Here is a 24324-nt window from a genome sequence, read left to right as displayed (position 1 = left end):
TTTGTTGGTAGTGCATCCTCCCCAATATATCAAAAATTGTGCTACATCAGTAACTTTTTTTTGTTGCACGTTTTCAACTTTGTTGATTAAGAAGAAGAGTTAACGTTAAAAGAAGACCATTTGCCATGGAATGTTTTTTTTTTTTTGGGTGAACTTGATGTTGACCATGATCACTAAATGTCGCGAAGTTTCACGTTATATCACAGTGGAATCCATGTAAGTCTGCAAACCATACACATTTGACCCTGGAGTCTGGCTTTTTAAGATATCCGTTAGTTTGTGCATAGAATATATATATATATATATATATATATATATATATATATATATATATATATATATATATATCCATCCTTCCTTCATACTATTCGCCATTTCCCGCATTAGCGAGGTAGCGTTAAGAACAGAGGACTGGGCCTTTTAGGGAATATCCTCACCTGGCCCCCTTCTCTGTTCCTTTTGGAAAATTTGCATATATATATATATATATATATATATATATATATATATATATATATATATATATATATATATATATATATATATGCAAGAAAAAAAGTTTGAAATGCTACTTGACCCAGAAAACTGTATATGTTGCATTGGATCATGAATTTAAAGTATAAAGCATGTTCCTGTTAACATTGTCAATGTCAAACAGCATAAAAGGAAATGGCCTCTAACATTTCTGAAAACCGACTTCAGTTAATGCATATCTGTATTTTGGAGGCCTACATATTATTTTTGTGTATTTAAACAGTCCAATAACTTTTGCTTCATTTTACATTAGGTAGGGTTTGGGGATAGGTACTATGTTGGGTTCATTGTCTGGTCAGGTTTAACCTAACTTCTTCCTTTGATGGCGACATGTGTTAGCTCCCTTCAATCCTGGTGAACGATGTTTGAGCTCTCTGCTATTCACCATTGATATATGTATAAATTTCGAAGTTTACTAAGGCTTTTTTGTAGAATAAAAATCGATAAACCCAGTAATGTAGAGGTAAGCAAAAGAGTATTTGACAGAACGGTGTCGACGATCTGTAAGATAACAATTCCTAAAAAACAGGGGTACCCATTTGCTCAGCCGCTCAAAGACATGGTTGATATTTTGCCAACGACGGCTGCACGGGGTCGATACATGGAGTTCCACAAAGGCAAAAATAGAACACTAGGGAACCAGACTGGAGAATGCTTAATTCGAATTCAAAACTTTGTGACATCAGAATAACATAAGGATATAAAGATTAATGAGGCGATGATTACTGGCGCCACCAAGCAAAGGTATGTATGCAATGTTTATGTTTTGTGACTGCAAATGTAATGGTCTCCATGGATGTATTTTGTGTGAACAAACTAATGACAGTCATTTGAAATTCCTTTGGCCCCCCCCAAGAGATGCATCTTGGTATGTAAACCTTGAAATGCCTTTAATACATATGGCAGTGTGGAAGAACGTAGGAAGAATACACAGGACTGTCTTTGTTTTGTAATGGGAAAGCAAAGTTGTAATTTCAGGGCAATTTAGTATTTTTCTCTAGTCTTTGTTGCAAGAAGTGATTTTATTAGATTTGATTTCACCATCTTAGTGATTTTAACACGGCATCCAGCACTCCCAAACCAACAAAGGGCAGGGCAATGAAGATGGTATAAATCTATATCAAAGTACTTAGGTATAAATCTATATCAAAGTACTTAATAAACAATTAAAATTCTTATTATTTGAAAATGAGGCAGCTTTCATTATTTTTGTCGCCAAATGATATAATTTTGTGAAAGAATACAAGATTTTGTAAATTTGTAAGATTAGAATCCATCTAGACCTTACCGGGTAAACTGGATAGATTGCCAAAATATTTAGATGAGAACCTATCATAACCTAACCTTCAGGTGAGATTAAAATTAGGTTAGATTAGAACCAATTTAAAATCTAACCAAACCCCTAGATGAGATTAAAAACCTGACTTAGCCTTTAGGTTAAATTAGAACCAATTTTGATCTAGCTTATGAATATTTAAAGAGTTAATATGTAGAGATTATTTATGACTAGTATTTCCTCAGATTAAACTAATGAATCAACATTGTTCAGATAAATTTAGAACCAACACTAACCTGACTTACTAAGTTTGCAATAGATGACATATTATTATTTTAGGCTAGAACCACTCCCTAACCTGACCTACATACCACTCCTTAACCTGACCTAATAACTTCATTAAAGGTGAACCAGTTTATTTTTTTGTGTTAGAGCTGCTTAGAACCTTGCCTAACCTAACCTGATTATTATCCTTGTATCCTTTTTCACCGCTTCAGGGCACTGCCCACCTCGAACTACCAAGATTGTTGTAAGAGAATGTGTGTTTACTGGAACGATTTAGAATTTTAAAACTTTTATTTCGAAAGTGTCTAATAAATCATGATAGGAATGAATAGTATGTACATTCTTGTTGGCTAATTGATCTATATTTCTTTCTGTTTATAAGTCATTTATCTGATTCATGTACTTTACTACTTTACTGTGCATCATGTATGACCAATATCACATCTGAAAATAAGTTCTTAGGTGATTATGGGTGTTTACCTACCAGTCCGTCAATCATTTTTACATATTTTTTATATGTATTACATATCTTGATTGTGCTTTTTTTGTTCATCCTTAAGTAACCATGTGTCTCCTTATGTGTCTACGTGTCATTTACATTTCACTATATTGTACAAATAACATAGACCATACGCTCCATGCTAGATGTTTTGCATATACAGCTGTGTCAGCCAACAACTGAAAAAAAAAATCACTTGAAGATTCATCCCTTCCCACCAACGTTTTTCCAAGCAAGGTTATTTTTGTACCCGAGCCATTTATAATGTTTTCATTCTGTTTGAGAGCCCTTCTCATTTTTTTTTTCGTGGAAATAAAATTGTCGTTGGATTATGAAACATGTTTCCTGGGAGGTAACGAAATCATAAAATACTTTTAATTCGAAAGGGTCTTCATAGATCCTGATAGATATGAACGTCATGTAATTTTTTTTCGTTCATATTTATCTGTTTTTCCCCTTTTGTGTCTATGTCCTTTTCATAACTTTTGCACACAAGTATTAAAGCATACACACCCCCTTACTTGCCATTTGGTATCACTCCACTCACCTCTTGGCTCCAGACACCACACCCGCCACGCGGTAACAAGACCCCACCATTCACTCACACTTTTGAACTCACCCTTGCCTAGATATCTGAACAGTTGTTTTCTTGAAATATTAGGACGAAAGAATGCTGGCAAGCTACTGGAGTGCCGGGAAAACTTTCGGAGTATATATAGATGAAGCTATTGGGATATATGAAACGAGGATGTATTGAGTTTATGAAGCTAGGAAGGTACTGAAATATATGAGGCTTGGAAGCTATTGAAGTGCATGAAGCTAGGAAGCTATTGGAATGTATGAAGCTGGGAAGCTGTTTGAGTGTATGAAGATGAAGTTATAGAAACCAAAGGACTATTTCAAAATGGAGCAGCCAGTTTAGTGCATTCTAGGGAAGACAGCAGATTATACGAAGATGAAGCCAAAAGAATATATGGTGAGGAAGTCAAGGGAGAATGCGAAGCTTGAGCTGCAGGGTAGATGGAAGTTATGGAACCTGATTCTTCGTCGGAAAGGTAAATGAGTGACGAACTTTTACGTATGGTGTACATTGTGTGTCAGGAGCAGATGGTTAACATGTAATCAGTTCATTGTTCACGGTGGACAGAGACAAAGGTGGGTTGCTGAGACAGATATCAAATGGAATGTAATGCAGTAAATGGGAGTCGAGGAGGAAGAGGTGGTGGGAGGTGGAGATAAAGTATAAGACAGAGGTGGTGTATGGCACAGAGATGAGACATACAAACTTGGACGGTGGACAGTGTGAGACGGAGCATACGAGGGTTGGAGATGAGGGCTGTTAAAAGAAAAGGTAACAAATGGATAAGTGTTAAGTAATAGAAACCGAGACGAGAAGGTGAGGATAGTGGCGATAGTAAGAGTGTAAGAAATAGACAATGTCAGATTATGAATAAGGTAAGACGATAAAAAAATGGTGAGAAGTAAACCGAATGAAAGATAAAGACGGTTAGATGTGTAAAAAATTACAGGTGAAAGTTAGAAACAAGAGGAACAGGGAGTGGCATGCAAAAGTGATGAGGGGTACAAACACCTTGTGAGGGGTGGAAAAGTGAACTACTAAAAAGTTGAGGGAGTAAAAGATGAGACAGAAACGGTAAGAGCCATTGACAAGAAGTGAAGGTGAGACAGGTGGGTTAGGTAGAGATAAACCTCATGGTAGTGTGTGTCTCTTCAGTATTCCTATAGACATGAAGCCCACAGAAACAATTCTGCTCATTGTCTTTCATACTTTCAAGATACTTATATCGTCTCGGGTATGCGATGGGCACTTGTTTCTGGAAACAATATGACCGTTTTTATTTACAAACCTTAGGTGCATTCTGAGCATTACCTGTTTGCTTAGAATTTTTCCTATCGACTCGAATGCCCGCTTGGTGGTCCATAGTTCCTCGCGGAGGCTCAGTAATGGTTTAGAGGTCCCATTGATGGCTTGGAGCTTCACCAAGTGACACACACCTGATGTCATTATATTTTCCGTAACTGTTATTAACCCCTTCTCTGTCCTGGTGGGACATTGCCTCTCTCAGTGATTCGGCGTTGTTCTTAATGGCTGGGAGTCCCTCTTGGTATGAGCTGTTCACTTCATCCCTCCTAGTATTTCCTCTATTCCATGTCTGAATATCTCACTCCCCACTCAAGCCTAACGACACACTACTCATAAAGTTATTCATTTTTCTCATGCACCACAGTCTACCACGCCACCACACATTATGCCAGACTCGTCATCGCCTCACTACGCCAGACTCACCGTATCACACTACATCACACGGTACCTTTCCCTTACACACACACACACACACACACACACACACACACACACAACACACACACACAACACACACACACACACACACACACCCTGTCCTACATTACACCACAGTACCGTTCACCTCTGCCTAGCTACACTTACCAACAAGCACATCACACACTCCGTAGCACGCTCTGCCACACCGTCACACTGTTACCAGGCATCCCACCATACATGCTGCTCTGTTTCACTACACGCATCACCATATCACCACCACATTTATACTTTACCACACGTCACCATGCAAATCACCACTTTTCCCAGCACACGCCATAAGACACCCCACCACACACTACAAGACACCCCACCACACACTACTGCACATCCACCATAAGCTGCCGCACACCCACCACGCGTTACCATACGCTCCAACATACATATATTACCACACACTCCACCACACGCTTTACAGCTCACCCCCTTTACACCACCACACTACCACACACTCCACCGCAGGCTTTACCGCAGACCCGCTTTACACCACCACACACTACCGCGCATCCACCACGCACTATCACACTCCACCACAGACAACCACATTTCATTGCACACTTGACCACACACTACTACAAACACCACCACACATAGCCACACGCCCCACCAAATACTTCCACACACTACCACACGGCCCACCAAGCTACTACACGCCTCACCAAATACTTCCACACACTACCATACGCCCCACCACACTACTACACGCCCCACCACACACTACCACACGCCCCACTGCACACTACCACACTCACTACCCTCACCCATCTCCCCCGTCACATTATTACAGTCATAACTGGAACGACATCAGATAGAAAAGTTTGATTCCGCTGCATTACCTGTCGAGATGAACCTCAGATATTGGGATGCTTCTTCTGGTGAGCCTGAGACTGCTTGGCTACACGGTGGCTGGCGCTGTGGCCATACTGTGGCTGGTGCGGTGGCCACAACGGATGTTGGAGTGGCCACACTGTGGCTGGTGGGTGTCCACACTGTGGCAGGTTGGGTGGCTACACTGTGGCTGATTATATCACAGAGACCAGCGTGGGACATTATTGGTACATGATCTGGTTATACTACAGAGCCCAGAGTGGGACATTAGTGGTACTTGTCCAGATGTTGTGACAGAGCCTGTGCTCTGCTGTGCTCTGTTATTACATCAATGAATTAAAAATCACTGTCATGGCAGAATTTAGATTTTATCTCATTGTTCATCATGGTGGGGTGATGGGTCTTTCTGGCGTATAAGTCGAAGGTATTTTCCTAACGCGTGTTTCTCAAGCCTCAGCCCACCCTTGTTGCTCTGTGCTTGTCCTCCGCCCTCGTATAGTGAATAATACAGTGTGCTGCTTCGACAACTGGATGGTATATTTCAAACCTCGTCGAGTGATTCATCATGTAAGGTAATATGTCTCGAGACATTAGATATGAGATCCTCTCACGTATTTTTATGCGAAATCTGAGCGTCAGACACATCGTTTAATGGCTTACTGCAGACGGTGCTTTGACCCTGGGGCGGGGGTCGCACTGGTTATTGCCCTCACGTCATAGTGAGGTCGGTGTATGTGCTCTTGGAAAGATAACGTTGTGATGTGGCAGGTGTGTGTGTGTGTGTGTGTGTGTGTGTGTGTGTGTGTGTCCTCCTGGGAACATTAGTATTCCCTGTGTAATAAATTATGCGAAGTATCACCTTCTTCCCGGATCCGTGTGGCAGCTCATATATCACTTGCGGTACCCAGGGATGACGTCCTGGATGCGTCGCTAATCATTGTTGGAAAACTCGTACTAATGACGTGATACAGTGTGTTCCCTGAGGGGCGGCCGCGTCTGCCTCGCCTGCTGCGGGTAGGGTTATCTACCCCTCCCCTCATCCCCAGGCACCACAGCTCTCTAACCGTACCCTTTACTCCCTTCTCTCCGGAGTCTAAGCGACCCTATACCCCTTTTAGTAGCCCAAGGTGGTCTCCCCTCTACCCCAGTAGCTCCTTGTCCCGGCCAAGTTGTGGATCGTCAACCCGGCCTCCACACCCATCTATGGCTCTTTGACCACGCTCATTGGTCTCGTCATTACCTATGTCACAGGACGGTAGAGTTAACATGTATGTGTTAGAGAGGGAGGGTGAGGGCTTCATGTATCCTGTACGTAGATGAACATCACAGGTTGGGTCAGTGGACAGCGGAGCAGTACTACGTAAGGCAAGTTGTAGAGGTTGGCTCTGGGCTTCCACGTATTCAACACAAAGACATATTATTGGATGACGGGATTGTTGAGCTCACCTTGGGCGCGGACCGTCACAGTGATCGACAAATAAGTTACTGGTTATAGAATTCTTGGGATATGGAGCAAGAAGAGTCGACGGGATAAGACGTATTGATATTAGAGCGACGCAGTGTATAGACACTTGCAATTAGTAGTAGGGCAAAGTAAACTGTGCTTGTAAGTGTAGTTCAGCCACTGGAAGTCAGCTCTTTTGCGTCAGCCGATGAACTTCAGCCACTACAGCTCAGGTGCTCGGCGTCAGCCGGTGTATATCAACCCCCGTGTATACAGTGCGAGTCGTGTGCGTAGTGAGCAAGTACTGGTTTGCAGGTGCATGTAAACATACTCAGGGCCATGCTCTCCATGCCCCAGACATTACTAACTAATACCTTAATAAATGGCTCGAGGAACACGTAAAAAGCGACTTGTACCTAATCACTACTCCATTTAGCTATCTGTTTTAGGAATAGCTAAGTTATCACATGCGCTTCGTATGTTTATCACATTCATATGGCACACTTATACACATGAGGTTATCACGTACACATGGGTCAGGTGTAACATACCCTTGACACAATTGTCACATAGACAGGTACTACAATCACTTTGCGCGTACACTTAGCACAAATATCGCTTACTCTTGGCACAGTATCGTTTACACAACGTGGTAAACATGATTACTTCCCACGTTTCTAAAATGTCTTTTTTCGTAAGGCGCACCTCAGTAACCTCCTGGTGGAACGTTAGGACCCCCAGTCGTTGGTAAAGACTCTGCGTCATGTTTTTAGTTCCATCGCTGCCTTGCGTAACCCGTCGGACGGAGGGGAGCGACGAGGCGGTACAGTGTGGCTGCCACCCCCCCTCCCCTTCCTCTCTCTCTCTCTCTCTCTCTCTCTCTCTCTCTCTCTCTCTCTCTCTCTCTCTCTCTCTCTCTCTCTCAGGTGCATGGTCGTTGTCTGGTTCTCTCCTTCTCCCGGATGGATGGATGTTGCCCAGTACTCGCCTCTCTGAGGCATGACAAACTACCATGCTTCGTTACCCGGTCTACAGAGATGGAAACTTCCCCGATTTGAGTCCCCCCCCCTCTCCTTCCCCTCCTCTATACAACTACTTACCTATGGTTTCTTATCTGCCAAACAACTTCTGCTAATTAGATTATTCCTTAGTGGCTGACCAACTTCTCTAACTTAGGTTCTTCAGCCACTGATCATCCTTCTCAAACTTAGTTTCCCCTTGCTTCTAAACAACCTCCGGAACATATTTTTCTTCTGCTGCTAAACAACTTCCCCAACTTGGGCTCTTCAACTGCAGCACAACTTTGAGAAATGAGCTTCCTCATCCAACACACTTGTGCCAGATGGAAGGAAACATTCTGAGACATCTGGCCACCTAACCATCTCTCAACTGTCGGCCATCTCCCCCAACAAATATCTCTCCAATCCTCAAAGTTTTCTGTTTAGGGGTTTTCCCCCAACAATTTTCTGCCGTTCCTGTTTACCTGCATAATTAAGAATTTACGATGCTTCTCATGCTGAAAGAGGAATCGCTCTTCCTATTCAGGTATTTCTCAGTAGTGGCGCGCTTTCACCGTTTCATATCATCTTCTCCCAAGATATTTCTAAAGCCTAGCTCGGCTCCGAGACTTGCGCCGGTTGGGGCCGGGCTAGTAACACTCCTCACTCAGGCCTTACATCATATTGTTGTCCTTTTTAACCTCCTCCTCCCTCGACGTGATTACGTTAGCCAAAGGATGCCTGGCTGTCCTTGCCTTTGTAATGACCTGTAATATGTACGTGATTTGTTGTTTGTACATTACGATGGGAGGAATTATTACACTCGTGTTGCTGTCCCCATCTGTTTATGCATGTGGCCCCATTGTGCACCCCTGCAACTCACCTTATGTACTACCTTATTGTCCGTATGTGCGGGTATTGGTCAAAATTTGTAACTTGGGTGTTTGTCTGTGCTGAGTACATGGGGTTCCCTCTGCCCGCCTTTATTTATGTGCTGCTCATTTGCCCATAGGTTTGGATATTGGCCCAAGCCTATAATGTGCAGTCCTTGTACAGAATGCATGATGCCCTCAGCCCACCTCAGCAGCTGACCCCGCGCTCACCTATATTTGTACAACTCCATACACTCAAGTCTGGTGAGTACACGCGTGTCATGTCTTGCCGACACCATATCAGTTACACTGGTACATAATAGATAATTCGCTGCTACAGTAAAGACAAAGCCTCTGCAACGCTCCACTCTCTCTCTCTCTCTCTCTCTCTCTCTCTCTCTCTCTCTCTCTCTCTCTCTCTCTCTCTCTCTCTCTCTCTCTTTACTTTTTCTCTCACATGATATTAAAAGGGGAGGAGATGTAGTATCAACGTGGGTGAACGTATGTTCATACGATGAGTTGCTAAACATTTACGTAAACTACCTCCAAAAATTATCACTGCGAGCACTATGAATGTATCTATAATGGCTACACAATTACTTAAGAATATAAATTTTCGCTAAGTATGCTTTTTTTTTTTTAAGAAATAAATGTAGCCATTTCTATTTTGTAATCGTAAAACGAGTTCCAGTTTTTCCATTTCATATTTCAGCCATTTTCCCCCGAGTTAACTTTTACAGCATTACATTACAAATAGCTTCTGGTCCAGGCTTTCCTGTAACATTTCCTAGCAGTATAGCTCCCCTTCATCGCTTTTACCTGTGGATTCTTGTTGCCTAAGGGAAGGAGAAGTAGGTGTGAAAGTGCCATCTGCCATACTATCTTGTATGTGTGAGTAATTTATACGTTTGGGAAACGTGAATGATATTATTGTCCTTCAGTAGACAATATCCTCATTGACCATCAGGTCGTCTGTTACCCCGTCTGGTCCAGCACCTCCCATGCGTGTTGTAATGAAGTACCAACACCGCGGTCGTGACAGGGAGAGGAGAGTTTGGCTCACAGTCGCTGTGGCAGTGGGACGACGCGATGGTCAGCTAGCTCTAGTGGTGGGCGGGAGCGACTTAACAGCTCTATCGCTGGGGGCAACGACCACAGTGTCTGATCTAGTATTTTGCACTCTAATGGCGATACTTTGTGACGTCGTCTTAGAAATATTCATACGTTTGGTTCTGTAGAGTGTGAAGGACATTTCTCTAGTACCCTACTCCCTGTTGACGATTGTACTGAAAATATTAAGCAGCTTCCTGTTGATGAATGGAATGAAAAATGTCATATATTTATGATCAGCTATGATTCTTATAACGCACGCCTAGCTCGCGCGGCTCGTTAGAGCGAGCACGACGCTTTGAAGTCAGTAATAGCCAGTGATTTTTTAATGTATTTAATGTAGGATCGTTATCCCCTTGGTATACAACAAACATGATAAGTTTTGTGATCTTTTTTTTTTTGTAATGCTTTCAGTCGTAGTCGTAGTGATACGCATGGCTCAAGACCAGTTGTTCATTTATCTTGACTGTTTTTGCTGCTTTTCACCCGCGCGTCTTAATGTTTGATGCTAGTCTTCCCAAGGAAGACGCCATGAATTGGACACTGTCGCTGTATCTCAATGATTCAATTTCTGGATTATTCTGGTGTTGATTGGTTTATTCATGACGATATTCCGAATGCAGCTGATCAGGTTCATCCGTTGCTGAACTACTTTTAGGTGACCATCAGCATGCTTGAATGATTTCACCGGTAGATTGAGCGTCCTGTTTAGGTAAATGGTGGGTCACCATTGGCAAAGACTTCAATCGTCGTGTTTTCATGTTCCGGCTGACTGACTTCTCCACGGTGCTGAGAGGCTTATCCTTTCATTATGGTCTTTGCCTAACAGCTTAGCATCGACATAACACACACACACACACACACACACACTGCGTAGGGTATACGAAAATGCACAAAAAATACATATCCAACAAACCACTCCTCACATACCTCAATAGACCTACTATGCCAGACATCTTTCCACTTGAAATATTGTATGTTTTTCCACCTTACCTCCCTTATCTAGCTCGTCTTAACCAACTCTATTCCCCAAGTAGAACGAAAGCTACGTTAAGTGTTGGCGGCATAGGAACACATGAGGTCTCAATAGATATGCATTCTTCCTTTACACCCACGGTACATGTGTACTTCTATCCACTCGGTAGGTACCGATATAAAGAGTATGTAATACAGTGAAGTGGATGATGTTAGCGGCGGGAGAGCGGCCTGTGTCACCAACGAGCGGGGTAATGTCATTACGGCGGCCATCACGTGTCCCGCCTCCCAACACATAGCCCAGGCTGATTCTGTGGGCCAAATGTTCGGACAGTAATTGGGAATGATTCAGTAAAGGTTTGATAAGTATAGCATGAGAATCTATAACTTGGCTAGTCTGTCTGCCAACTTACAGTAACTTTCTTCTCTGATACGAATTCCCATAGGTAGAACCATAATAAAACGTTCATGGTATAGCTCATATTATGTTCGTTCGTTGCCAAGTGTCTGACGATTAAGAGTAATAGGATGGTGACATCAACTGCTCGTGTGCTATAGAAACTACATTGAAAGAATGGAAGAAGTATACACACACACACACACACACACACACACACACACACACACACATATATATATATATATATATATATATATATATATATATATATATATATATATATATATATATATATTAGTATCGTGCAACAGCCAGGATTCGAACCTAGGACCTTTGGAGATAGGGTCGAAAAAATACTAACCACAAATACATTTGAACCCAATATCATCATCTTTTTCCTTGTCATTTGACGCGCTTCCTTTACCTTTCTTGCTTTATGCTAATTATGAGAAGTTTACTAAAACTTTTCCTAAGTCATTGACTCAAACGCCACTCCGCGTTGTTATATTTGGCTGGCGCGGGTCCTTGTCTAATGATGGCCTCTTTTCAACTTTTGTTTCGCGTTAACTCGCTGCCACCTGCCGTTCTCGAGGCAGACTTCCCACTGGTGATGGCCTACAGGCTATAAAAAGGCAGGAGTCTCACAAGGACAACTCTGTGTAGCATGGAGAAAGTCACCGTCTCTAATAGTGTATAACATGCTATTTCCCAGCACACGGCAGGGGAGCGCCTGCCAAAATGTCGGTCCTTGTTCATCTCGTTACGTCTCCCTGGACCCCCTCGTATTGTGTGTCTCACAATCCTTGACACTTGGCTATGGATGCGTCACCTGGCGGTTGGGCCAATGTTACTAGGTCGCTGGCAGTAGCCTAGGAATAGTGAGCCACCAGTGACCCCACCTCCACGTAGCATAAACGCCTCACGTCCCACTGAGACTTTAGCTTACATTTTGTATGCTAAACTAAGTATTGTCGGTTTTTGGCCTGGACTAGGTATCGGTGACCCTCCCTGACATTGTCGACCACCATCGTACTGGAGTGACTGCCCTTGATGATACGTTGACGATCGAGACCATTGATAGTTCGCCGATTTTTTTGTTTTTGTTTTGTTTTCGGAGGGAGACATAAGAGACGCCTCATGTCTCAGCGACATGTCGTCCAGCCCTCATGTGCCAGAGATGATAGATCGTCAGTGTCTCATGTCCCAGAGATAGCTTTATCGACGACACTTTATGTTCCCTTGGTATGAAAGCGGTCAACGCCTAGCACGAATGTGGTCACCATTTCAATGTGGCTAACGCTCCATGTAGCACAGTGGATAAGGACGATGCATCCTTGCTGAAATGTCCACCGTTGACGTTTAAATGTGCCGGAATAGATATCGTCAAACTCTCCTTTTTGTCCCGGAATAAATAGACTCTCATTACTGCTCTCAAACCTCAACGGCATGAAAAGTAATGCCTCTTATTCCTCCAGGAAGGAGATCCTTGTGGGGCATTCGCTGCTCCGTCCTTCATCTCCCTTCAGCCTCGTATCTTCTTTCACATTGAAGACGCCAGAGCTGCCACTTGTCGCCACTCAAAAGGAAAATAAATAAAAGCGCTTTGAGACTCGAATTCACGAATGCTTTCCGAAGATTTTCTTTACGCAAGCGAGAGCCATCATCAGACCTGCATATTTATTACCGACCATTTTTATCACCTGCTATCCTGTCCTTTTTATCCAGTCATCCTCAGCTTATCCTGCCTCTTGTGCTGCTTACCCCTCACCCTCTTTCCTATGCTGCGTCTCTGTACATTTTGTGATTCGCACATGTTGGCACAATGTACTCTTTTCATTTTATTGGTTCGTATTGAAATGTGACTCTTACCAGTCTTATTTTCCTTTGTCGTCCACTAGTCTGTATGTTATTCTATCTGTCGCTGTGTAAAATTTTTCTTATTTGACTCTCTCTCCTTCTCTCTGTCTTTCCCACACACACACACACACACACACACACACACACACATGAACAGCAGGTCAGCGAAAGTGCCTCAGTTGTTCTCCGTGTTTTACGACGCCAGGAGAGAAAATAGAGTTTAACTGCGCACTTATTTCGTTAAATAAGGAAAAATGGCGTTTTTCTGGCGGGTCAGGCCGGCTGCTGTAGCTCTTTATGATAATAAGGAGATAAAACGCCAAGTTATTGTCCAAATGGGCTTTTGCCATTCGTATCGGACGTCCCTTGAAGTGGCATGACGGGCAGTGTATACTGGGAGGGAGGAGGAGGGAGAGGGTTGACCATGCGCAGAACGAGACGGAGGGAGATCATGTGAGAGTGTTGTTTGTGTAGACGAGTGTGAGAAAGAATTGTGTATTGAACAAGCGCTATTCAATGCCCCCTTAATGAGATATTCCTTTCCTTAGGACATTCCAAACACTTGGGAAGAAGAGCTTGAACTGGAGTAAACAAGTGAGTACCTGACAGTGAGATACTGTGACAGAAGGGAGATGCTGTGTTCGTGGAATGATGAGACAGTGAGATACTATGACGGAGACTGTACTATAAGGGCAGCTGACGGACTCAGGTGCGTTTAGAGTAATTAAGGCTGGTGTTAGTCGAGCTGGGTGGTGGGCAGGTGTCAGGCCAGGTGGGTGGTGAGCATGCCAGCATGAGGCAGGTCAGGAGGCGAAGCGCCACGAAAAGCACAAGGTGCAGGTGTTGAGACCATTGACAGAGCTCTGGCCGCGGCCATACACAGGGTGTAGGAGGATGGAGGGTGTACGTGGCACACAGGGTAGGGGGAGGAGGAGGAGGAGGAGGTACGTCGAGGTGATGATAAGGAGGGGAGGGTGGAAGTAAGAGAGGATGGGATGGGAGAGAACCTGAACATTGGCTCTCCTCACACCATCCCTCACACTGACGCACTCTATACCCAACACACCCTCACCTCTGATGGTGGCACACCCCCCCACGCACTGATTACTATCAAGACCCTAAACCTGAATCTCTTCATACACCACGCAATGACTTTCTCCCATATCGCACGTAGTGACGATCAACACAACACTCACACGCTGACCTCCCACACACGAACTGTTCTCTCACACCTTTCACACTGACTGCTCATAGATTTTAATTTCCTCACACACACAAAACACGTTTTATATCTGTTTGCTTGGTTTACTGAATCACCAAATATTGGTCAAACCATATTGCGTGCGAAATGTAAATCGTTGTATGAATAATAAACTAAACTTTAACTATGCATTGCATCATTTAATGGATACATAAATTTACAGCTCCCGCATTACCATAGTTGTTATTAACGCTTGTTTATAATCCATATTTCAGTTTCAGTCATACGATTTTGAAATACAATACTGTGTATCATTAGGTTTTTCATTGCATTCATTATAATTCTCTGTTATACCAATGACTTCATATATCACATTCTTATATTTGTTAGTTTTAGAAGAGTTGGTAGCAAGTCTTTGTACGGAACTAAGAAGCGAAATATCGCAATTGAATTTATTATTTTTTTTAGATTCTTTCTTTTTAGGAAAGTTATTTTTATTCCAGTAAGACCATTCGGTTGTTATGGACAAACAGCCCCATTAGGCACGACGGCACGACCTTTAGGCTACGCATAAGGTCAAGGGATGAAACAGCAGCCACACTAGGCTATGCCTCTCTCCTGGTTATCAGTAAGCTGAGGTGGGCAAAGCCGCCTGTCTGCATCTCCTTTGAAGTGAGTAGAAGATTACAGTTAAGGTCAACTAGAAACAGTAAAGTGACAGTGAAACGTGTCAACATGTATATGGGGAAAACGCTAAGATCAACAGATTACAGGATGTAGCTCTGGATCCAGGAATTTCCTTAGATACAGACGACTGTAGGGAAGGACTACCAATATAACTTCTTGTGATCCTAGTACAGTTACGTGGTAGTCTTGCGCTCGGTCCGTGGCATATCCTGCATGCACGACAGGGCGCTTGCACGCACGATACGGCTCAAACGTGCCACCATACCTAGATAGCCTACCTGCCAGGATGAAGGATGTCATCGTCTGTCTTCATTTTCTAATGATGGGTAGACTAGATGCTGCTTATGACACCACCAGACACTTATATACTGCCTCTCACACAGACAGTCTGTGTCACACCTGCCTCCTCAGCCACCACACCTGTATCACCACACCACACACACCCGCCACCCGAGTCTCACGACCACACCCACACCACCGCCCACTCTAACAGTCACATGGCCACTTTTTAATCCCTTAGATATGGCGCGTGAATCCTTTTTTTTTTTTTTTAAGTATATTGAATTAACGCTCTGGGTTTGACGACTTAGTACCCGGAGTACGACGATTGAACGCATTCAGTAGAGATCGACACAAACCGTTGAGTAAGAGGATTATAAGTTCGTCGTTCTCAAGGTATTATTAAGTCGTTGTACTCAAGTTGTGAAGTAGGGATACACAAGGGATGTTGTCGTCAGGCTTAGAATCGTGGTACTGAAGGAGGTGGCCATTATCAGGATCTTAAGACTTTGCCATTTATTGACATATGCAGTTTGATTTTATGAATGTATAGTGTCCGGGAACAGTACGTAGATAAACTTGTTTTTAGCGTCTGACGTAAATCTAATGTTATTCCTTCCCACGATGACGTAAATCTAATGTTATCCCTTCCCACGATGACATAAATCTAATGTTATTCCCTCCCACGATGACGTAAATCTAATGTTATTCCTTCCCACGATGACGTAAATCTAATGTTATTCCCTCCCACGATGACGTAAATCTAATGTTATTCCTTCCCACGATGACGTAAATCTAAAGTCTTTCCACCGACCGTCTGGTTCCTGCCTGCACAGGCTGTGGGAAGCGGCCAGACTTTCCTCCTCCAACGGCCACGTCAACCTGGTGAGCCCGTAGCATTATTCCTGACTCATATTTCCCCTCTGGTCGGGAGTATCATGTTTATCACTATCATGACCAAGCAGCCTGTGGGCGGTTGATAGGGGTGATGGTAATCGTTATAGTTATAACTAGGGAACACCTACACAAACACACATCCCGGCTCTTAACGTACCTTTGACCTTCTCTTCGCTGTCAATTGATTTCCAGTGTGCCCGCTAATGAGACGGGGGTGGTGTCTGTGATTTGAAATTTGTGAGGGGGTTACGAGTTAAATGAGTGCTGTAGTTAGAGCAGCCTTCATGTCTCTACAACCTTGTCAAAGTGTGATCCTTTAAACTTTCAAGCGCACAAAGTGACTACAGGATCGTCTCATGATCTAGATTGGTTCGTGACCAAGAGTCTTTTAGCGAAATTGGATCCCAGACTGTAAGATTTCGCGCCAGAATTGATCATGCGGCCAGAGTGACGTCATACAAAATCTCTCAGAGAAAGCTTCTTTTTTTTTTTTTAAGGAAATCTGACGACGGAAAAAGAAGAAGAAAATCCATCTGGGAACAACGTAGCATTAGGAATAATTTTGCACCTGAAATGAATTGGGTGTTTTGGTTGTACCAGGTGAAGAGTTGTATTTGGTGCGGTGGTTGTAACAGGTGAACAAATGAGTTAAGTGCACTGGTTGTGTTAGATGACATTTGTAATAGGTGTAGTGGTTGTAATGGGTGGACAAGTGAATTGGGTGCACTGGTTGTATTAGATAAGCAGGTGAATTAGGTGTACTGGTTGTAATGGGTGAACATGTGAATTGGGTGCACCGGTTGTATTAGATAAACAGATGAATTAGGTGTACTGGTTGTAATAGGTGAATAAGTGAATTAGGTGCAATGGCTGAAGTATGTGCCTGCACTGGTTGAATGAGGGACACTGGTTGAACTAGGTGAACCGGTCGTATGAGCTGCGCTGGTTGACTGAGGCTCGTTAGTTGAATTCGGTCCACTGAACTTGAATTAGTTGCACTGGTTGAATTAGTTCTCCCCAGTTCATCAGCACGAGAGTAATGTCCAAACCACATGGTCATGACATCAGTGTCAAATAATCGAATTTGTCGGATTACATGATTATATCGAGCAATCTGAATTAACCTTGAAACGTAATTCCTAATTAGATCTTTTTTTGGGGGGGGAATTGTATAAAAAGGCCTTATATATATATATATATATATATATATATATATATATATATATATATATATATATATATATATATATGATGTAATATGATATAAAATTATCCACCAGTATGCTGGTTTCCTGCTTGAGATGACACCACAAGTGAAAAGTCGCTTTTGTATCATTGGGAGTAAAGTCTCGTCCAAGAAATTCTCACTCCAAAGGAGTCCACATGTCCCTGCTACTGTGCTACTGGAAGTAGCGCAGCCATATTTTGCGGAACAGGTCCTGGGGTAGCTATAGATAAAGATATACAATTAATATCATCCACTAAACACCCACTGACCCAGAGTCATTCAACCCTATAATATGATAAATGTCCCCACTGGATACCCTCTTTATTATTTCTGGGAATGTTTTGTCATGTATTCTTACTAATTATGTGGGTTGTCCTTTACCAAGTGGCGGGATAATCCCCCTCGATGGTGGGGCAGGTTGCCATAGCGACAGACGTCCTCGCCTCTCCTCACCGTCAGTGTGACGGTAACCCGGAATCTCCACATCCACCGGCGTCGCAGTCACTTCGGCAGTAGACGTGTGTAACCTCCACACCAACGCTGTGGCGGCAGCTCTGACATCCACACCAGCTGGCGTGAGCCTCTTTAGCGTGGGTTATGTCCACACCAGCAGGTACACTGGCAGGGTAGCATTCAGTTGCTCTATAGTTTACACAACGGATGCTCACACATTGACATTTGGACAGGTAGAAAGACACACATATGCCCAAAGATCTATCTATCTGTCTGTCTATCTATCTATCTGTCGATCTATCTGTCTTTCGAACCGAACCGTATCTGCAAGAGGCCCCAAACTTTGGTTGCAGGTAAGTGTAGAATCTGGGCAGGGTTTTAAACTCATTAAAAGGACGCTTTTCAAAGTCCATATAGATTACACTTAGCTCATCTGCACTCGTTCAACATTGTCATCCTTACAGCCTTAGAATGTAATGAAAGTAATACCTTAGGATCTTAGTAAGGATGCATGGTTACGAGAGCTTGGCCTTAAAGGTTATTACAGACCCTTTTGAATTGATATAAAACTTTTATTTGTATTGTGAAAAAAAGCTTTTGTCGTTCACCGTTGGGTGCCCAAACCATTATATATATATATATATATATATATATATATATATATATTATACACAGGCCCCGTTTACGAGGCCCGTAGTGTCAAGGCTGAGCTCGAGTCACTACTCGAGAAATGACGGACGAGGTTATTACTTCTCGCCCATTGATGACACAGCCTCCCCAAAGGTCACTTCAGTCACGGTGTAGCCTATGCAGACGAAGTCCGATATTTTATATATATATATATATATATATATATATATATATATATATATATATATATATATATAGTTTACATTTACATTAATCATTAAGCCTGTTCCCCTGGTGTTGTAGCGTGCAGAGTGCGTCAGATGAGCGGCTCCCGACGGCCCCAATCCTATTCCGCGGGCCGCCTCTGTGTACATCTGTGATGACGGCTGCCTGAGCGGATTTTCTCTTGTTTACTTTTAATGGAATTGTTGTTCCTTGGTATTTTTCTCTCAGACTGTATCTGTTTAATGATGCCTAGTTCTTTGAACTGAAATGAATAATTTCCGTCCCAACTAATGCACGGGTTGTGAAATAAAGAGGCGAAGTGTGTGACAGAATAAATCCTCCCAGGTAATCCTCTTTCACAATTTGAATAAAAAGCCTTTAATGAAGAATAATCTCTCGTGTGACCACTCTAGTAGGCATTACAGCACACTCGTTGCGCCGACATTCCCTCGCCACTAAAATCATTATATTCCCCCCTCCCCCCCGAATAAAAGTTTCTGATTAGTCTGAAAAAGAATACGTGAAATACCGATGTACTAATACAGGAAGATAAGGATACCAAGTCAGTACAATGTTACCCAAAAAAAGGACTGACCACTAGCCAGGAACCATACTCCGTAATACCCAGGATGTACAGTGCATCACAGTTTCTAATTTTTTTCTAGTACATACCACTTGCTGAATATCTGCAGCCTGATAAAGAAATCCTTGAAAATTACATGAACTTTGGTATTGTATAATTGGATTAGCCGGTATCAGTCATTATAGCAAAGAAAAATAAAAATCACGGACTGAAAAAGTACTGGAAAGTTTGACAAGCTGCAGCTCAGTCTTTAAAGAAGAGAGTAAGGAAGAGGTAAAAAGTTCATCTTATATTCTTTGAAATCTGCTAAAAACGATACACGTATTTCCAGGAACCCGATCCTCGAATGTTTTTTTTCTTTTTTTTAAGATAGGAGAGGAAAGACGTATTGAGTTTGCAATAACAAACAAAGCATCAAAATTCATGTATATGGGTTGCGAAACACGTATCCAGTCCACAGCAACATGGGATGTGCAATAATATGGAGTCTGCACCAACAATGCAGGATCTGCATCAACAGAGAATCTGTATCAACATATCGACACAATATAGAGTTTGCATCAACGCAGGATCTGCGTCAACAATGATTTGCATTAATATAGAGTTTGCGCCACCTCCATCAACATAGGGTCTGCACCAACATGGGGTATCCATCAATATGGGGTCTGCGTCGACATGGGATATCAGCCTACATTAGGTTTTTATTACATTGGATCTACACCATCATGGCATCTGCATTAAACTTTGAATTTGCAGCATCATAGGGTTTGCATTATCACAGGGTCTGCATCAGCACGGGACCTGCACCAACATGGGGTCTCTGATAACAGGAGGTCTACTACACCAGCTTGAGTTGTGTATTAACATGGGATCTGTATCAACACAAGGTCTCTCTTAACTAACATAGGGGCTGTATCAACATAGAATCCGCACGATCATAGAGCCTATAACAGCACAGTAATGATGATGGTTACGAAATTAATCATCGTAACGGAAATATAATCACTAAAAGAATTTTGATGATTGCAGTAAAATAATCATGATAAGGAATAGCTTGCATTTGTTTCTGGGACCTCGAAGTCTATTACGGCAAAAGTCGTCTTCAACCCTTCACTTTATTTTTTTTTTCTTTTTACCAGGGCGAGAAAATGTGATAATATGGGAGGGGTATCCGCCTCCAGACTTTTCAATCCTGCAGAAATAATAAGAGAGTTAGTGTAATGTTAGTGTTAGTGCCCGAAATTACAGAAATTGCTAAAAACTAGTTTTTATGGCGGTCGTATAAATGCCCATGACGACCCAATGTATTACTCCGCGTGTTTCTCTTGCAAGTGTCGTCCGTGTTACTGGTTTAGCGATAATATTATAAGTTTATTTTCTTCAGTGCTTCGAGGAGAGCTGTTTGACTGTAGACAAGTAAATGGTAAGTACTTGGGGGTAAAATGAGAGGTGCAGTAGGTGACATAAGTGAATAATGACTAATATACAAGCTTATCCTGGCAGCGAAGTTTAAACTGGCAAAAATGTCATGATTGGTAATGAATCGTAATGGGAAAATTGTGTGTAATGAATACAGGCAGCGATGGAAATGAGCTTTAGGAACTGGATATATTCCAAAGGGAAAAAGAGATGATGTGATTAGATGTGAAAGAGAAAAGAAGCACCGATCTCAGAAATGACACGGGTGATGAAGCTTAAACTACAATTCGATCCCCGTGCTAAGTAGCACTGAACATAACCATGTAGAATTGCGGTTCAGGAACTAGATACATGGCATATACCCAGTTTCCATCCGTGCATGTAGGCATTCGCTTGAAATTGACGAGTAGTTATTCTAGCGCATTACTAATACCTGGGAAAGATTGTATCGCATTTCTCGTCCCAGCTGTCAAATGTCTTCGTTCACAGTTTGTCTTTTTCCGTCCTCTATGTTTCCAAGAGAATCTGTTTCACTACAAGAACTCAAACACTAAGTAAACCTACTAAGGTTAAACTGCGGTAAGTTAAAGTGAGAATTGCAAATTCAACAGTCGATAAACATACAAACTGCCTACATCACTCAGACCTACCTAAACAACTAGGTCTTCATATAGAAAAATGTCTGCTGTTACAGGTACAACAACTCTCTTGTAAGTCTTGGCTTCGGGTCTGGAATTATGTGAATGTACTGTGTAAACTTATACAAGTAATAAAGTACGGACTGCCTGGCAGATCTTACATGACTGGCATTGAGTATTAAGGGAGTTAATTGGTGATTCATCAAATTTTACGAACTCCTAAAGTGTGTAGTATAGCGTAAGGATCACCACAAACCGTAAGATATTTGGATTCCTTTAACCGGCACTTACTTTCAGTTCATGGTACAGCAATCATGTCAGTTGTAAGTTAGGAAAAATGTTTGCAATCGTTTTCCTGAATTCTGTTGCATGTGCCTAGTTTGTATATCATACTTTGTTGAATAGCAGTATGGAAATGGATTAAGAAAATGTGAAAACAAATTAGCTGTGAATGGAGATTAGAAAGTAGATAGTAAGGTATCACGGAAAGGCTGTAAGCGTTTGTGAATAGCATTGGAGCCTCACCTAGCTTCTAGTAATATGGGCTTTTGTTGATGTTAATTAAGGTAATTGAAAGGAAACTGATCGACTGTGGAGACTAACCTGTTACTTAAACCAGCCAAGAAAAGATTAGATTTGGAAACCACTGCGAAAGTGTTCGGGTTTGAGTAGTGCGCTAGGATACTGCATGAACAGACTAGGCTACTGCAAAAACAAATTAGAATTCCATTCATGAACTAAACTACTCTTTAAACGAACTAAACATCTCCGAAAGGACTAGATGAAAACGGGGTTACTGTCATGGCAGACTTTGCAACTGTAGATAATTTGTTATTATCGAATTATCTATGTGACTGTAATTGAACAAACCTATTGTGGAAACGTACTAATCTGCTGTAAAGACGAAGAGAGCCAAAGAGGCGCTATCATTGCTGTATGCACCTCCAGTATTATGTAAACAACGGTAGTCCTTTATAAGAGTACGTCAGATGGCTATATCATACTTGAAAACAGCATTAAGGTTTAGAGCTCTTAACATCTATACTTAGGGTGAATGGTGGAATGATAGCGTTGGAATTATCTTCTTACCTGTTTGTTCTTTAACAATTACTTTAAGTTTGCGTTCACCAGGCATTTATCTGTAAATAATTTGTTTTTGTGAACACCGGATGCATCCTAATTCATCATCTAAGTATTCTGGGCCACAACTTCTTAAGGACTCGTGAACACTTACTTGCACATATCGATATTATTAGACACGGTCATGAGAAGAATATTGTTTATAGCTTATCAACATAAGTTGGTTTCTTTGAATCTCAAATTTCTGTCCATTTGATTTTTTTATCAGTGTTCCCTCAAACACAGGAATCTTTTTTTTTTTCAATAGTGAATATAGGTTCAATGTTTGAAAGGCTATTATTATGGTTCAGCATTCATCGTCCCATCTGATAACTCTTTCTGATTGTTCTCGGTTCGTGCTTTTATTTCATCTGATTCATCGTGTACATAACCTCTTTGAAAAGAGGAAGCACATTTTAGCAGGTATCTTGACGTTTCTGTAAACAGTATTCTAGGTGTTGCTGAGTGCTGCCGACCAACATGATACAGAAAAAAGATTCCTGTATCTTAGTCTTGATGTGTGGCCAGAGCATGCTTACAACCCGCCCACTTATCGCAAGGCCATTTTGTGAGTAAGCGTAGAGTTAATGCGATTCCCAATTTATATTTTTCCGATATTTATCAGGCGCTACCCAGTCCGTTCCCTGGCTTTGTCTAAGCTCCGTGTTCGGTTGTTGGCGGTAAAAAGGATGATGATGATGGTAAGAGAATTTTGTGTTGGTGTAGATGATGGTAATAGCGTCATGATACTGGTAGAGATGCAAAGTGTTGTGAAATGATGGTAGAAAGGGTAGTGGATGTGTAGGTGTGCTAAAAAAGAAAAAAAAAGTGCAATGACGGTGATAAAGTTAGTCGTGGCTGATGATGATGACGTTGATGATGATGATGATGCAGGTTTAAGCAATACAGTTTTGTAGTGTTGGAGTAAAATGGTTGATGTTAGAGAAGTTGGCCTGAAGACTATGGTGCACAAGGTGGTGGTACCAAGATGTGGTGGACAGAATCGTCCAAGTCGGAGGTTTCCCCTCATGAAGGGTTACCAAATCCGAAGTATAGCCATAGGACTCAGCCAATGTAATTATACCCTCGCATCATCATTACGCATCTCTACCCTGACGGGCTGAGTACTGGCGTCGCTCCCGCTCTGAATATCCCAACACCATAATCATCACGCGGGATAATGTTTCCGCTGAGAAAGACTGCATTATTTGTATTTCCATTAGCGTACATGCCTGCCTATTTGCAAAATGAAACATTGATATGATTTTTTACGGCATAGTCCACGCCGATATGCAGGAAAGCCTTACTGTCATGTTCAAAAATGTTAATGATGTTCAAGTTGCAGTTAGGTTACTGGCATCCACCGTCCAGGGACGGACTACCACTTGGGTGTCGGAAAGTTTAGTGATGCAGTTACGTAACCTTCCACCCTGGCCCAGGTCACTTTTATTTCTTCCCCTCACTTACACATGGGTTGTATTCTTCCCACTAAGTCGCGCCCTCTCAGTCTCGAACACAGCCCTTT

At 42.2% G+C, this 24324-nt stretch overlaps 1 long non-coding RNA gene across 1 annotated transcript; it reads left to right on the top strand.

Moving 5' to 3' along the window:
• The first annotated feature begins 535 nt into the window (after window positions 1–535).
• Window positions 536–19372, top strand: LOC139747306 (uncharacterized). Its single transcript, XR_011712371.1, has 3 exons — window positions 536–1278; window positions 9239–9362; window positions 19119–19372. It is a non-coding gene; the product is annotated as an uncharacterized lncRNA (long non-coding RNA).
• The last annotated feature ends 4952 nt before the right edge of the window (window positions 19373–24324 follow it).

This window comes from Panulirus ornatus, chromosome 68 (assembly GCF_036320965.1).
Source record: "Panulirus ornatus isolate Po-2019 chromosome 68, ASM3632096v1, whole genome shotgun sequence".
In the NCBI taxonomy this organism is placed as follows: Eukaryota; Metazoa; Arthropoda; class Malacostraca; order Decapoda; family Palinuridae; genus Panulirus; species Panulirus ornatus.
The sequence above is the reverse complement of the archived record's forward strand: the minus strand, read 5'-3'. Positions and strand labels throughout refer to the sequence as shown.